At 49.4% G+C, this 13,085-nt stretch overlaps 1 pseudogene; it reads right to left on the minus strand.

Moving 5' to 3' along the window:
* Positions 1 to 9,258: 9,258 nt before the first annotated feature.
* Positions 9,259 to 12,238, minus strand: LOC147986989 (uncharacterized; annotated as a pseudogene).
* Positions 12,239 to 13,085: the final 847 nt, after the last annotated feature.

Here is a 13,085-nt window from a genome sequence, read left to right on the forward strand (position 1 = left end):
GTACGAGTAAAGTGACTTGCCGGTAACGAGATCGAACAAGGTATTGGGATACCAACGATCGAGTCTCGGGCAAGTAACATACCGATTGACAAAGGGAATTGTATACGGGGTTGATTAATCCTCGACATCGTGGTTCATCCGATGAGATCATCGTGGAGCATGTGGGAGCCAACATGGGTATCCAGATCCCGCTGTTGGTTATTGACTGGAGAGTCGTCTCGGTCATGTCTGCTTGTCTCCCGAACCCGTAGGGTCTACACACTTAAGGTTCGGTGACGCTAGGGTTGTGAAGATATGTATATGCAGTAACCCGAATGTTGTTCGGAGTCCCGGATGAGATCCCGGACGTCATGAGGAGTTCCGGAATGGTCCGGAGGTAAAGAATTATATATAGGAAGTGCTGTTTCAGCCATCGGGACAAGTTTCGGGGTTATCGGTATTGTACCGGGACCACCGGAGGGGTCCCGGGGGCCCACCGGGTGGGGCCACCTATCCCGGGGGGCCACATGGGCTGTAGGGGGTGCGCCTTGGCCTGTATGGGCCAAGGGCACCAGCTCCTATAGGCCCATGCGCCTAGGGTTTCCATATGGGAGGAGTCCCACTAGTGGAAGGCACCCCTGAGTGCCTTGGGGGGGAGGGAAACCTCCCCTGGCCGCCGCACCTAGGAGATTGGATCTCCTAGGCTGCGCACCACCCCCCCTTGGCCCTCCTATATATAGTGGGGGAGAGGAGGGATTTTATACCTCAGCCTTTGGTGCTTCCTCTCTCCCCGTTACGTCCCTCTCTCGTAGTATAGGCGAAGCCCTACTACTGTGACGCCCTGCATCCACCACCACGCCGTCGTGCTGCTGGATCTTCATCAACCTCTCTTCCCCCCTTGCTGGATCAAGAAAGGAGGAGACGTCATCCGTTCCGTACGTGTGTTGAACGCGGAGGCATCGTCCGTTCGGTGCTAAGATCATCGGTGATTTGAATCACGTCGTGTTCGACTACATCATCCCCGTTCTTTGAACGCTTCCGCTCGCGATCTACAAGGTACGTAGATGCATCTAATCACTCGTTGCTAGATGAACTCCTAGATGGATCTTGGTGAAACCGTAGGAAAATTTTTGTTTTCTGCAACGTTCCCCAACAGAACTGTCAAGGGGGTCCCATTCCCCCAACCGCGTAAGGAACACAAAATCAAGGAACATAACACCGGTATGACGGAAACTAGGGCGGCAAGAGTGGAACAAAACACCAGGCATAAGGCCGAGCCTTCCACCCTTTACCAAGTATATAGATGCATTAAATAATTAAATAAGAGATATTGTGATATCCCAACATATCCACGTTCCAACAAGGAACAAACTTCATCTCCACCTGCAACTATCAACGCTATAAGAGGGGCTGAGCAAAGCGGTAACATAGCCAAACAACGGTTTGCTAGGAAAGATGGGTTAGAGGCTTCACATGACAATATGGGAGGCATGATATAGCAAGTGGTAGGTATCGCGGCATAGCAATAGAGCGAACAACTAACAAGCAAAGATAGAAGTGATTTCGAGGGTATGGTCATCTTGCCTGCAAAGTTCTCAGAGTTGACGAAAGCTTGATCCTCGTTAGCGTACTCAACTGGTTCCTCGATCAAGTACTCGTCTCCCGGCTCTACCCAAGGCAAGAACACAAGCAAAGGACCACAATCAATCACGGTGCAATGCGCAAGCAACATGATGCAAAACATGACATGATATGCGAGATGTGATATGCAATGCATATGCGTGCTTCGGAAGGGAAAGATTGAACCAGGCATCAACTTGGCAAACCAAGTGTGCCGCTGGAAAGATGAGATGATTTCGGTCGAAAACGATATAAAGATCACTGGAATTGTATGCACGATTTGCAAATGGAAAGCAAAATAAGAATGGCACAATTCTGCGATTAACATCACGATGCCATTTAAAATACAACAAGAAACTAAGCTACTGCACTCCAACATAGAAACAAAGCACATGGAAGTGATCTACTCAAGATGCTTGACAAAACATGAACACTGAGCTACGGCTAAAACACACAAGAACAGGTTCAAACAAGCATGGCAAAAGTGCAAAAGATATCAGCATCACAGACTTAGTGAAAATAACAACATGCCAGGAATTAACATCAGGAGGACAAGTTTAGAGCAAGCTAACAACCTGCTATAGGAACATATCATAGCAAAACAAGGCATGGCATGAATCTACTCAAAGTATAGAATAAAAGTCTCTTACTGACCATGAGTCAAGAAGGATCAGAAGATATGATGGCACCCATGGAAACATAGCAAGTTTCATTAACAGATTCAGACTTAGCAGAAAACTGGGCATGGCAAAAAACGAAATTATGAAGGCATCTTTGCGAGCTCAAATCACTCACCACAAGGAATTGCATGACAAGATAAGCATATCATCAGCAAGAAGACATGATCATAAAGCTATCCATGGCAATAACAAGCTCATATCATGCATGGTTCAACTACAACAACCTTGGCAAAATTGATTAACATGTAAACAATCTGCCAGGAACATTTTATAGCAAAAGTAGAGCAAGATTAAGACATGCTAGGCACTCCATAGTTGCAAACAGGGGCATGGATGGATAGAGCACAACCATATGTCCAAAACATCCTTACTGAAGATACTCAAAAGAAGTATGGATCTCACTGTAGCAACATGAATACATGACATAAAAATAACAGCAGAGCAAAGACTTAGTGAAATTTTAAGTCCCTGAAATCAACAATATCACAAGAGCTACTTTGCATGCTTGTGCTAGTCACCACAAAGATCACAAAAATATATGGCAAGCACCCCTGTAAATATGCATGGCATATATCAAAATACATGTAGAGCTCATGCCCATATGCAGCACACAATAAATGTAGAAAAAATGATAAAAGCTCATAATCTAATAAGAATCAGCACCTAACATTTAGCACTCTTGCATCAATGATTTGGGCATAAAGATGGACTCAAACAAGCATAGCACAATGGAACAAAATGAAGAGCACATCATGATGAATATTTTGATATATCATGCATGCAAAATGGATCTACGGATGAGGAGTTATGGCATGATGAACAGAGGGATAAAATTTCGCAGATCTGGGACTTAGTGAAAAAATATACCCCTGCGAAAGTCAACGGGATGGAGCGGTGCGGGACGAAGGGATCCGGGTCGGGGCGACGTTTGGCTCGGGGGACGGGTGGATCTCATCCAACCCGGCCGAGATCTAGCCGGACTTGAACTCCGGCGAGGCGTCGCGGGCTCTGGTGACGAGGGGCGGCGGTGGAGGCGATGTCCGGTGACGCGGGGCGCGGCGCAGCCGGCGCGGGCGGCGGCACGACGAGCTAGCGCGGTGGCGACGCGGAGGAGATGGAGCTGTGGGCGACGAGGTGCAGCGGAGGCGGCGAGGTGAGGTGACGGCCGGAGCGCTGCGGCGGCGGCGGGTGGCTGCGCCGGCGAGGCCGAGCCGAGGAGGCGGCGGTGCGAGATCCAGCGCGGCACGGGCACGCTCGGGCGGAGGCGGCGGGGCGGTTCGGGCTCGGGCGGGCCTGCCCTGGGCCCGGCGGGCCGCGACGGCGGGGAGGCGTGCGGGATAGGTGGCGGCGCGCCACTGGCTCGGGGCGGCGGCGACGTGGGACGTCCGGCAGAAGGCGGACATGTCCGGCGGCGGCGTGGAATCTTAGCTAGGGTTTTGTACTACGCGAAAAATTCGGAGGGAGCACCTATTTATAGGTAGGAGGAGGTAGGAGTGTCCAAATGGAGTGTAGTTTTCGCCCACGCGATCGTGATCCGACGGCGGAGGACATGGAAGAGGTTTGGATGGGTTATTGGGCCGTTTTGAAGGGATGTTGGGCTGCAACACATAAGAGGCCTTTACGGTTCCCTGGTTAACCGTTGGAGTATCAAACAGACTCAAATGGCACGAAACTTGACAGGTGGACTACCGGTGGTGTACCAAGGCCGCTTGGCAAATCTCGGTCCATTCTGAGAAAGTTTAACACCCGCACATGAAAAGAGGAAAAAGGGGCCGCCGGAGGACGTAGGAGTGTCGGATTGCAAAACTGACAATGGGGAAAAAACTCGGATGCATGAGACGAACATGTATGCAAATGCGATGCACAAGATGACATGATATGGAATGCATGACATGGACAAAATGCAAAATGAAGACAAAACCCAACCACGAGGGAATCTCGTATCGCATCTCCGGAAAAGGCAAGAGTTGGAGTTACAAATATGAAAAGTTGTATCCGGGGCGTTACACGGGTGGTCTGCCTAGGCACGACCTTTTTAGGTATAAGCTAATCGTGGTTATAACCAATGGCAGTGATGGGTAATTAGAGTGTCAAATATGTTTGATGCTATGAGATGATTTGGACCATCGGATCAACATGTTTCGATGGTTGAGATGATTTGGTTCTCCGTCCTTTTGTGCTTTTATAATGGTAGTAGATGACCTGATTTACTCTCAATACTACATTGTATTTGCTATGTGCAGGGCGGGCCATGGCCTATTTTCCCAACACATAGCTCCGCCAGTGCTCGTGAGTGAGGATTTCTTCCATTAACCAAACAACTCTACAATATCGCTAGCTACAAAAAACTTGTAATGAATTTATTAGTAATGGATCCGACTGTTGATCTTCAGAATTGAGTAAGTGCTACCTGTAATGAATTTTATTAGTAATTTGATGGCTGAGGATAAACCGGTCTCCTGTAAGTTTTAATATATGTGGCTAGAATTCCTGGTACATGGCCTGTGGAATTATAGTGTTTAGCAATGGATTTTTTTTAGAAAAGAAGAATGTACCCCCGGCTTCTGCATCTGGACGATGCATGCAGCCATTTTATTAATTATTCACAAAGACCATATAAGGTGATACATCAATAAGCCTGAAGCCACCATCTTGACAACGTCTGTTGCTACTCCTATCCCCTCGATGAAGGTGTGCCGAATGTCCAAGCCTAATACCAAACAGACATCGCACCAAAATCTAACATCTAAAACCGGATGCCCCATCCAAGCCACTACCTGGACTGGGTGGCACACCGGTCCGGCACACTCCCAGTGAGCACCGCACGCTGCAAGGGCCGTCATCTCCATCTTCCATCTATCCATCCTCAGAGCAGAATTGATGCACCGACCTTGCCAGGCCTATCTGCCGTCGACGCCACCATGACGCCAGACAGTGTCGTCCTCCTGCGCGAGTCCGCCAACCCGCATCGGACGCCGGAACTCCACTGCGCCACGCTGCCGAGATCCATCGGTGTCGATGCGTATGATGAAACACCGCTCCACCTCCTAATCCAGATCGCCGCCAACGCCCTCCCAAAGGTGTCCATAGTCACACAGCTCCCAAGGCGGCGCCTTCAAGAAGGGAACGACGCCGAAGGCGCCGTCGCCACCCACCGCAGTTAGGGCTTTCACCCGGGAGACAAATGACGCGGTGGAAGTAGAAGCAGATCTGACGAGCGTCTCCATGGAGAAGAAAGCGGTGCCCTCGGGCGTCGCCGCGGCCGCGGCCGAAAGGTCGACTAGGGATTTCTCCCGATCTGAATCCTCACCTCCAGCTCCGTCCACATCGAGGATCGGCAAATTTTGCGACCCAGATCCGTATGGAGAAGCACACCTAGTAGGGGACGAAGGCTACAAGGCGTCCCGATCCAGATCAGGCATCGCCGGGCAAGCCCAACCGCCGTTGTCCCGAACGGCCGGAAGGATCAGACGGAACAACCAGGTCCGATCCATGGGCTTCCTCCGGATCGCCGCACCGGCTGACCGTGCAAAGGCAAGCTCCTCCGAACGGCCGGACGGATCTGGCGGATCCGATCCATGCGCCTGCCCGAGCGCGAGAAGCTCCCCCCCCCCCCGCCACCTTCCTTGGCTGCGCCCAAGGCCTGCCCGGCGCCAGCCTCTGGCAGCGGCGAGGAAAGGAGGAGACGTGGTGAAGTCTAGCGGCGGCGGCTCGAGATCGCCCCCGTGTCGCCCTAGCGGGGCGACGCGGGGGTACGGGCGTTCGTTGGTTCCGTGAATCCCGTAGCAATGGATTGTCAGATGTAAATCCCGTAGTCTAAACTGGTATGGATGCAGCGTTTAAATTTTGAGAGACAAGTTAACCATGATCATGGACACGTGTAGTGAATAGTGCATTGTATTTTGTATATGTTGAACCTGATGCAGCTTTCGGTTAATACTTCCGAACTGAGGAAATGTTACCAGTAATGAAATTTTATAGTAATTTGATGGCTGAAGATAAAACGGTCTCCTGTAAGAATTAATATATGTGGCAAGAATTCCTGATACATGGCATGCGAATTATAGGGCGAGGATAGGTGCAGCAGCCCCTAGCAGGACACCATGCCCTTCATGTATGGTGCAGAGAACCCTTCAGAAATTGTGAGTGTGCCAATTTTATTTTATTTTTGATAATCAGGGACTCTCATCCGGTTCCATTTCGTATCAGAAAAGAAACCATATCCGAGTCTTACATCTCTCTAGGCAGGAACTGCTCAGAACAAGAAAACTTCGCACAAAACTACAAAACCAAACTAGTCTCAAACCCTGGTTACAAAGCCCCCAAAACAAGCACTCGCGGGGGGGGGGGGGGGGGGGGGGGGGGGGGGGGGGGGCAAGCAACTAACTAGCAGCTGGAGAACACCACATGAAATGGATCCTCCTCCTCAGGATGTAGCTTCTGCTACTCCGCCGAGGTTCTGCCCCATGCGCCGCGCCCCCTGTTGCCTCCTTGCATGAAACAGGACCAAAACCTGTTTTGGATTGCATCCGTCTGGCCTCCAGTGCAAATGGTGGTTTTAGGACCTCCCATGGCGCTTTTTGAAAGATCACCAGCACTCCCCTGCAGCTCCTTAAACCTTTTGTGCCAACTTTATGTCAGCGTCCTGCCCTATCCCCTACATCTAGACTGGGTCATCGGCTGCCAATATTCGGCCTTGGCCTACTCAGAAGCCAGCACAAGGTGCCACTAGAAGTAAATGGGAGAGAACCATGTGAGGGTGGCTTGGACCGGACGGCGGCTTCAGCCGAGGCTTAGGCTCCATCTTCTTCCTCCTGTAACTCGAGCTTGTAAACCAAATTCATGGCGATTGGTTGGAATTAGTAGAATGAACCTCACACTTTAGGTAGGTACAAGCTTTGACTCGCTGGGAGAAGCTTTTGATTTCTACAACTTATATTCCTGGGAGAAATGTTTTGTAATAAGATTTGGAAGAGCAGATTGAATGTGGAGGGTTCCAGCAAAAAAAAAATGAATGTGAAGAGAATGAAATGCATGCAGGAAAATTGTATGTGGGTGCTCGGTAAGTACAGTCAGGAATGTTGTTAGCAGTCGTTGTCATTTTGTTACCCCTGACAAATAGGAATGTTGAACAACATATGATGTTTCACAGGGGAAAGCTAGTGTGGAGAACACTAGGTCATGCCGCGGCGAATGTCCAGTGTGGAGCAGTCCTGAGAGGTAATGACCTGAAGATTTGTGTGTTTGGGTGCATTAGGAATTTTCGACAGTCTGTAGCACTAGTGTTATGTCCGAGGTGCTGCCGCGTGGTCACTAATGGTTCTGAATAATGTTGTGCCGGGTTGCACTTTGCAGTTAAGCTCTTACCGGTGCAGCTCTGCGATGGTTTCGATTGCTGTAGCATGCCTCCATGACTGAATGTAGGTTATCAGTGTTGTTATTTCCTCGTGATTAAGGTTCCTATTTGCCTGCGATGCAAGTAGTTAGACATGCATTCTTCGTGATGCTGAGAGTTGATTAATGTTCTGAATGTTAAGTTGTGTGGGCTATTGTTATGTACTCCCTCCGTTTTTATTTAGTCCGTGTATTAGCTTTGGTCAAAGTCAAGCTTTATAAACTTTGACAAAGTTTATAAACAAAAATATTAACATATACAATAACAAATCAATACAATTAGATTCATTATTAAACTTTCACATCATATAGATTTGTTATGGTAAATCTTTATATTTTTTCTACGAACTTGGTCAAATTTTATGAAGTTTCAATCCAGTATCCCAAGTAAATAAAACCGGGGGTACTCTGTATATGGCAGTGGGCAAATACGGACGCACTGTTTACAGACAAATCCAGTCGGTGTGGTCTAGACCTGTGCATCACGAGAACTTCCATGTGTCACACGGGTTCAGTGCAAACGTGTGAGAATGCACACTGAGAAGTAATCAAATGGACACTGTAGGAGTCATCAATACTGCACCTGATTGAATAAATGGGCTGATAATTAAACAATGATATGCATGGTAGAAATAGGTGATATGCAGCTGGGGGAGTGAGGTGTGGGTTATGGCCAGAGTGAATGCGCAGATGCAGGGGCGGGTGGAGAAGTTATATGCATGAGAGGCTGGTTCAGGTCTCCGTTGAAAAACAAATAGAATGAGTTCACTGAGGGGAATAGTTATTTTATTGCTAACCGGCAGTGGATAATTACAACAAAATGCAAACACAGGAGCACGTCTCAGTTCAGTGAACTAAATCTGACACAAAAGATGGTTGCAACACTAACATGATCCACACGTGGACGGGGGAATACTCCTTCCCTTTCACGAAAACAGCGGGAGTATTCAGCATTTGCAAAGTCAAGAGCAAGCTCTCTGCATTCCAGAATCGTGGCTATATTTTTTGAAAAGAAGGTAGATAGCTTTCTACCTTATATTTCAAAACAGGCCAGGCCTGGGGACGAAAGGTCAATTACATGAAGCTTAAATTTGACACACAAGGTGCCTTGGCCATAAGCTGCCAGTTAAAGAAAAAAAGGGGGGAGAAGCTAAGCTAGAAAAAGACACCAAGCGTCAATAGCCATCTGATCATCCTGGTTGCGGCACCTATGCTTCCATAACCGGAGTAACTGCGCAACATATTGTTTTATGTATGATGAAGACCATTGTTTTTGGTTGAAAATCCTGTCATTCCGAGCGTGCCAAGCGGTAACAGCAGCGGCAGCGAAGAGGATATTGAACTTGCTGGATGCTGGCCATCGTTGCTGGGCCTGCTGCATGAAGCTGATGATGTCCGAAGAGCTGGAGGCAAGGTTATCGATAGCAAGCAGCTGCCAGATGACCGTAGCTGGAGAGCAGCGTAACGCTAAATGCATAGCAGATTCAGCTGCGGGGCAGATATCGCAGTCTTGGTGAGCAACGATGGACGCCCAGTGTTTCTTCATCATATTGTCCCGGGTATTGAGCCGCCCCCAGAACAAAAGTCACAGGAAGACGCGATGCTTGAGGGGAATGATCCTGTCCCAGATCCATGTGCCGTAGTCGCAAGAAATGCCTCTGAAAGTGAGCAGCTCGTAGATGTGTGCAGCACGGATAGGTTTGGTATGTATGGCAGAGATCCTTACATCCGGGCTCCGAGTGACAGGCGTAACCGTAGGCAAGAGAGAAAGAAGCAGGTGCAGTTCTTGGCTGGCCGCGTAGGTCAGGTTCTGGTGCAGTTGGATACGCCAAGTTGCGAGAGAGAACTGAGAGGCCACAGAGCAGGCTCGGTCGGTGGCAAACGTGTACAGAGAGGGCAAGGCAAAGCAGAGCCGCCCTACCGGCAGCCAGGTATCATGCCAGAACGAGATTAGCTCCCCTGAGCCAAGGGAGCACCTGGAAGAGTTGATGATCATACCAGCAAACTGCTTGAAACCTTTCCAGATAGCCGTGTCCCGATAGCATGGCCGCAAAGGCAGTTGATTGTGGCAGTATTGCTGAGCGAACCATTGGTAACAAGGAGCATCGGAGTGTTGCAGAACTCGAGCAGTGAACTTGGCAAGCAGAGCTTGATTGTGCTCAGGCAACGCACGTATGCCTAAACCTCCTGCACAGCACGGCATGGTGACGAAGTGCCAAGCAACTAGGCATTGGCCACCTTTGACGGTGCTCGTGCCTTGCCAGAAAAAAGATCTCAACAGCCCTTCTAATTTCTGTAGGGATTCCTTAGGCCAGCAGAAACATGACATAGAGTAGCTGGAGATGCTGGCCAAGACTGAGTTGATGAGAGTGAGCCGTCCCCCCCCCCCCCAAGATAAGAGAGTAGCCAACCAACCGGATAACCTTTTGTCCACTTTGTGTAACACAGGTAGCAGCATGTCGTGTCTGATCTTGTGCAAGGAAAGAGGCAGGCCAAGGTACGCACATGGAAAGCTAGAGGCTGGGCACCCAAACAAACTGACGATCTCCTCCGTGACATTGCTATCCAAGCAGACAGGAATGAGGGTGCTCTTGTGGTAATTAATCTTTAGCCCAGAGAAATTAGAGAAATCAGACAAAATCTGTTTGATGATACGTGCTTGCTCAATGCTGCCGTGGAACATGATCAAGGTGTCATCGGCGTACTGTAGCACAGGGAACATTCTGTCAGATCCAAGCGGATGAACTAGGTGGCCATCCTGAAAAGTTGAGCAGCATAAACGTTGCAGCACATTAGCCACAAGAATGAAGAGGTATGGTGAAATGGAATCGCCTTGCCGAAAACCCCTCCTAGTAGCGAAGGAGTCTCCCAACTCCCCATTCAGCAGAACTTTTGAAGTTGCAGTAGTAAGTAGTGATTCTATCCAACAGATCCAGCGTTGGGGAAAGCCTCTAGCAGAGAGGATGCTGAAGAGGCAGGGCCAGCTAACCGTGTCAAAGGCTTTTTGAAAGTCCAACTTAAGGGCCACCATAGGTAGCTTTCTCTTATGAGCCGTTTGTATCATATCAGCAGCCATGGAAAAGTTCTCCACAATGGCACGTCCTTTGATGAAACCGGATTGCAAGCTGTGAACTAGGTTAGGGATGTGAACTTGAAGCCTTCTAGTTAACACTTTGCTGGCAAGCTTTGGCAGACTGTGAATGATAGAGATTGGCCAGAAATCCTTTAGCTCAAGCGGTGTATCCTTTTTAGGCAGGAGAGAAATGTGAGCCACGTTTATACCCTTGAGATTTAACTGCTTATGATAAAGCTGAGAGAAGAAAAGCTGGAGATCCACCTTGATGGCACCAAGGAAAGCCTTATAGAACTCGTTGGTAAAGCCGTCTAGGCCAGGACTGCGGTTGTTCGGTGAGTGGTTGATAGCATCAACAACTTCCTCCCAGGTGAACTCCCTTTCCAAACATGAAAGATCTTCTGGTGCATATAGCCGGCTAAGCTGAACTATGGGCATAGAGGGAGAAGGCTGACCCGGAAGATCAGAGAAATAGTCAGTTGCCAACTTGAGCTTCTGCTGGTCGTCAAAAAATTCGATACCATCCCTGATGAGCACCCTGACCTTGTTCCGTTGAGCATGACCATTGGCTGCAGTGTGAAAAAATTGCAATTCTCGTCTCTGGAGACACACCAACGTAGTTTTACCCTCCGTCGCCAGTATTCCGTTTGCCATAGAACAATCTGTTCTGCCTTCTGTTGTGCAAACTTCCTCAGGGTCTGCTCAAGCTGAGATAGGGGTCGCCGCTCCTCGACTGCATTGAGGTAGGCTACCACTACCTTGTTGTTTGAGGATAGCAGGTCCAAGCTTGCATGGTTCCTCTTCCACTGTCTGAGGGCAGCACGGAGCCGTCTGAATTTGAGGTTGATGAGAGAGGCAGCTGAGTGGATTGGTCTGGTTCGTTGATGCCAACTGTTAAGAATGATGGACCTCGTGTCCTCCATCAGCAGCCATTGGTTCTCCATTCTAAAGAAACTGCTCTTGGCTTGAACGATACCAAACTGAACCAGAATAGGCACATGATGGAGGTGACAGAAGGCACGACAGAAGCAGACGTGTGGGGGAAGGAGAGCAGCCATCCAGTATTAATGAGCACACGATCCAGTCGAACCAAGGTTGGGTCCGCACACTTGTTCGACCAGGTGTATCTGCGGTTGCAAATTTCGACATCGTCAACCCCAAGAGATCTGATCCAGCCATTAAAAGTTTCCATCATCGCCCAGTTGACTCTACCACGTGATTTTTCCTCGGCGAACCGGTACATGTTGAAGTCGCCAAGGATAGCCCATGGTTCAGATAGCAGACCAGAGATGCTGACCAACTCATCAAAGAAAAGCTGTGTCTCGTGTTGAGTGCAAGGAGCATACACTGTAGTGATCACGAAGGCTGAAGCAGATGACGTTGATGAGAACTTGATGGTGACATGGTATCTGTGGGTGGCAACAATCTGTCCTGAGAGAGCAGAGGCGTCCCAGGCGACCAAGAGGCCTCCCGAGGAGCCGGCAGAAGGCATGAGCGTGTGGTTATTGAGGTGGGGAGGAAGAAAACTCCGCAACTTCAAGACTGGGGCAGTTTCCAGCTTTGTTTCCTGAAAACAGACAATGCTAGGTCGACAAGAGGTTAGAACATCACGAACCAGTGGACATTTGTTCTCATCACCTAGGCCTCGTACATTCCAGTTAAGAAGTTTCATGGATCAAGGTAATAAAACTGCCTGTGCATAACTGGAAGAAAAGCAAAACTAGATGCATGAAGTAGCAGGTAGGTAACACAGGGTGACAGAAGGAACCATGAAGATTCAGATAACATCTTGACAGCTTAACATCCGGGGTACAGACCAAATGCATATAACGCTTAAACCTAAGCAGACCAAGAGACTGAGCAACAAAAGCCATGACAGGATGGCGGCTACGACTAAACATGAAACTAAAGCAGGAGTACACAAGACTAGAATTAAAGCCGACAGCTACTGGAGTGGCATCGGGCATAGACATAACAAGGAGAACCTCAAACATCTGAAACAGAACGTGCACCCATGGAAGCAGAGGCGCTGCCCGAAGAGCCAGAGCAGCCCGCACCACTGTTCGAGGAGGAAGAAGCTTGAGCGAAGATGGCATCCACGTTGAGGTCGCAGCACTTGGCTATCTGCTTGAGCTTGCCGCGGGTCAAGGGTTTGGGGGTGTCGCCGAACTGAAGATCTAGCAGTTCAGCAACAGGCTTCACCTTGGTCTTCTTACGGCGGGAGGCGCTGGAGGGGGGCGACGGCTAGCGCCACCGGAGCTAGCGCCGGAGCCCGCGGCCTTGCGCTTGGAAGCACGCTCGACGGAGCCGACGCGCTCCCCGTCGTACATATTCCTGAT

Source organism: Triticum urartu, chromosome 2A (assembly GCF_056163025.1).
Source record: "Triticum urartu cultivar PI428250 chromosome 2A, HENAU_Tu73, whole genome shotgun sequence".
Classification (NCBI taxonomy): Eukaryota; Viridiplantae; Streptophyta; class Magnoliopsida; order Poales; family Poaceae; genus Triticum; species Triticum urartu.